This window comes from Phalaenopsis equestris, unplaced genomic scaffold, assembly GCF_001263595.1.
Source record: "Phalaenopsis equestris unplaced genomic scaffold, ASM126359v1 Scaffold000276, whole genome shotgun sequence".
Lineage (NCBI taxonomy): Eukaryota > Viridiplantae > Streptophyta > Magnoliopsida > Asparagales > Orchidaceae > Phalaenopsis > Phalaenopsis equestris.
Genome location: NW_018164718.1, coordinates 6,396 through 11,461, shown reverse-complemented (window position 1 = coordinate 11,461; position 5,066 = coordinate 6,396).

Below are 5,066 nucleotides of genomic sequence, written 5' to 3'. Positions count from 1 at the left end.
ATTTGTATAACAAGTACAATATTTCTCATTTATCTAAAATACTTAATAAACACATTACCTAAGATTTATTTTCATCAAATCAAATAATAAATTGCATAAGATGTATACTCGAAAAATATATGATTTAAAACAAAATTTGAGATGAGTTAGAACTTTTTTTTCCTTTATTTTAAAAAGAAATGGTCAAATGCCATTATACGAGGCTCCAGCCACCCTTAACGTGTCTAACAATTTGAGTACCACATCCTCAAGGCCAACTGTGCCAGAGAGTATTCGAACCCCTGATCTGGTGGGTCTTATACCGTGGATGCCAACCAACAGGTCGGGGCACGCGACACGAGTTAGAAGTTTATTTTGAATCAATGATATAAGATTCAAACCTATTCAAACTCATAATGTAAGAATTGAATCTTATTCTAACAAAAAATTTGGTCCTAGCAAAGTTTGTACCACCTATGATGGGTTCAAACCATGTTATAGCAAAGTTCAAACTTCATTTTTGAGCCTAGGGTTTGACAATTAGCTTTAAGAAAAGGAAAATTTACATACATGCCTCTTAATTCCTTTGTATTTACATGTCGAACACATAAACTTCACTACATGCCACTGAATCTATGCATGAAATGATGTATTTTACCTTATAAAAGTTAAAATGGTCATCTTATTTATGTGATATAAAATATTTATTTATATAAATGTAAAAAATAAAGTTTAAGTTTTAGATATGTAAATACATAGGAATTTGGTGTTATGTATGTAAATGCCGCTAAAAAAAGGGTTTTTATGTTAACTTTTAACTAGGTTCAAACAATTTTCAAGTCTCATTCAAGTTGAGTCCTAAGTGAACATTTGTTTCATATTAATAGAGGTTCTAAACTAAGTTTGAATGAAGTTCAAGCCTAAGGGTCAAACCATGTTTGTCCTCATTACCTTTTATGAAATGTATTCTTTTTTATTAACTTTTGAATTCATACAAATGTTCATGCAATGAGGTATTACTTTTCTAGAGTCATATATAGGGCATTGGATGTCATAAAGTAACCAAATGATTTAATACTTATGAGCTTTTTTAGAGGGTCTATCAACCATCCTTCAAATAGTTTTTTAATGATTCTAACTAATACTTCTCTAGGGCTTGAACTCTTCAATTTCTCTTAAGGTTAATGATGTAATGAATAATTGTTACTCCATTGTATTCAACTCCAAAGATAAGAGTAGAGATTTCATTAAAGTTCATTAAAAAGTTCATAGAGATGATCACAAGTAAATGATTTGTTGATGATTACACAAATGGTAACAATAACTTCAAGAATGCAAATCATTATAATGCATTTATAGTGTGCATTGTGATGATGGAAGATGTGTTAAGATTAAGTATTTATTTTAGATTATCAAGTGAAAATTATGACATAGATATAAAAATATAATTGCAAAATGTATATTGAGGATACATGAGACATAGTGCCAATATGATTTTCTAAAAAAAAATTTGTTAGAAGATAATACACAAGAAGTTCATGGAGAACATATTTTTTAGTTGTCTACACAATATTAATTCAAATTAGTTTCCATAACATTGTGAGTGAATTACAAGGAAGCAAATAATTACTAAAATTAAATTGACATTGCAATGTGATATCTTATTGAGAGTAGAGGAATAGTGAGGACAAGTGTTTAAGGTAATGTTTTGATGAAATGAAAATGCAACTATTAAATAATAATTAAAAAATAATAAAAGGTATAAAGATACTTTAACTTATACAGTAAATATAGTACAACATATAATCAAATATATTATTGTATGCAAAATAAACAAGAATGTAAAAATATAGTAGCTTAAGCCTTATAAACAAATGACTGAGAATGATCTATAAAGTATTTTGTATTTGCTACATGGTACTTATTTCTTTTATTTCCTATGCTAGTTACTATTGAGGTGGAAGTTATGCTTTACTTCATTGATATCGACATGACTTATTGAATTACATTATTTACAGCAATTAAACAAATTTACCTATATTGTAATTAAAATTAAAATGTTATTTATTTTAATTTGATTGTTGATATTTAACTTTTTAAGTAACTTAATTATGACCAATCACTCCACACTCACTAAATCTAAAATATGGCCCATCCCTTTTCATTTTTAAATATTGCTTTTCACTGGGATGGTCATTCTTTGTTTTAAGCAATGAAGAGAGCATAATGATATTTTTTTTTGAACCACCCAAGTGTCTTTATTTATTAATAGGCATACATACATACATACATACATATATATATATATTCTTATATGTATATATATATATATATATATATATATATATTAACTTTGATGATGCATCTTTTAAAGAAGAATTTTTATCTTGTATTAAGAACTACATCAAGATTGTTATTGGGTAAAAACATGTACTTTTTGGTGATGATGTTATAGCTACTTGAAATACCAATTGTCTTCACAATATAAGGGTTCCCAATAAAAATTATTTGTGCTCACCTCTGAAAATTGACTTTGTTCTTCAAATAGTTAGCAAAAGTTGTGTTCTTCATCCTAATTTTGCCAAAAACGTATAGGAACATGCCCTCTTACAAGCTTCTCATGTTAAGTGATATTCCTTATAATAACTATCAATTTTGAAGTTTGTCATAATATTTATTACAATTTGATAAGTACAATCTCCAAGAGTTGCTATTGAAATATTGTCAAAAAATGTTGACAATAATATTATGCTAATAAAAAACAAATACTTGATATTTATCAAGTCTATTATCTCTCCTAATATTAAAATAAAATAGTATCATGAGCACTATTTTTTGTGTTAATAATTAAAAATAACATTAGATAAATCTAGGTATTTGTATCTTAGGCCACAACTATATGTAAAAATATCCATAAATTAAATTAAGAATATAACATGACAATTAGCACTAGAAGATATATACCATTGAGTCTAAAAAGAAACACTAAAAAATGTAAACACAATTGTAATATCCTAAAGTGTTCACGTGTAGATTAACCATTATTCCTAAATGGTGTTTTGGAAAATATGAAATTTTTTAAGAGAATGTTTCAAGGGACCCGCTTAAATATGCGATCACTTGCTCCTGTCATTTTCAAGATTTCTCATAAAATAAATAAATCTCAATATCTCTCTTAACATCATATATTATCAGTTAAAGCTTTAAATTTTAATTAAAACCCATAAGCTAGCTCCCAAATAACATGTTTAACATGCTATGGTTTAGATTATTCATGGTTTTTGCCTCTACCATTTAAAGAACAAGTGCATAATAATATATGACTTTGACTTGAAACATGTTTGGTACTACAACTTCTCTAATTGTAAGCTCCACACATTTTTTAGAGGGACATCAAATGTATCCAAAATCCTTCCTTAATTTATTGATCTTGAATTGAAAATTTGCCTTTTGTACAACTTTTTTTTTTTGTTGAATTGTCTTTGAATCAAATGCTTTCTTATCATTTATGTATATTAAATGAAGACTCAAACATGAGATCATTACATCAACAACTAATTCATTAGTGATACATTTATACAATTAATTTTTTAATGTAAGTAATATAATACATCATGAGAATGAAATAAGAATCTAGTTGTAAGAGCCCAAAAAATTGCCCAATCAAGATTTTAATTAATGCGATCACAGGGCCAACTTAAGAAAAGTAAATAATTTTGTGTTTTATTGTTTAAATTTTAGATTTATTATCTCAATTTTTAAATTTTAATTTGTGAAATATGTTGGATGGCTACTAAATAAATGTTAAAAGATAACATAAATTAATAAGAGTGGTTAACACCTTCCTTCATTGATGGCTATCCACTTTCTATTATTTTAAAATGTTCACTTCTTTTTGAATGCTAGTAACTTTAGGTTTAGTACAATCCTTATAAATAAAGCTGACGTGTTACTAAATTTCTTCTCTTTAGAATGAGAAGAAAATAGTTTATAGAGTCTTTTTCTCTGTGGTTGTTGTTGTATTTTATTTATCTTTCAATGGTAAGAATGGTTGTTTATCTTGTAACTATTTGTTAGCCTTCAAAAAGAAATCTCTTCCCAATCATCCTTACTCCTCTTTTTACATCTTAACCAACATTTAAGGCGACTATTTATATCCCAAGATATGTATATTAGAGTTGTTGCTTGTGTTCGAACTGAAGGAGGATTGACCAAATATTTTCCTATTTCTGTTGGATTACATCAGGGATCGCCTTTAAGCCCATATCTTTTTGCTTTAGTTATGGATGTTCTTATTGGACATTTACAGGAGGATGTACCTTTGTGTATGCTTTTTGCTTCTTCTATGATATTCTTCTCGTGGATAAGATGAGAGAAAAAGCCCATAAAAAAAACTTGAATTATAGAGGTCTACATTAGAGTCTGAAGGCCTTTATTTAAGTAGAACTAAAATAGAATACATGGAACGTAAGTTTAGTGGTAGCAGCTCTAAAAAAATTGTTGACCTAATGTTAGGACCTAATGAAGACCATTAAAGATAATCCCTAGCTTAAGAAGTAAATTTCATAATTACATATGATTATAAAATTACTCTTAATAATAAAATTAAAAAACCTTAACCTAAATTAAGAAATCAATTCATTAATTTCTCCTTAAAAAATGTTTAGGAAAAATTAGTGAATTAAACAACCTTAATTAAAAGACTAAATCATTTCTCTCCTTCAAAAAATATTTTAGAAAATTAGTGAGTTAAACTAACATAACCTAAATTAAAACATTAATTCACTAATTCCTCTGTAAACTTCTATGATGACTAATGAGTGAAATCAATCCTAAATCAAAACTTGAAAACCCTAAACTAACCTATTAAAACATGAACTCTTAAACATCTAAGAAACCATAACTAAGCCAACATTAAAATCAATAGAGATAGGCTTGGACATATTCAAGACCCTAAGACTTTGTTAAAAGAAAGTTAATAAAACCCTTAAACATATAAGTTATACTCAAGGTGACCCAAAACCAAGAGTATACTTTCACATAATGACTTTTAAGTAAATAATCCAGGACATTGTTTATGAACTTAA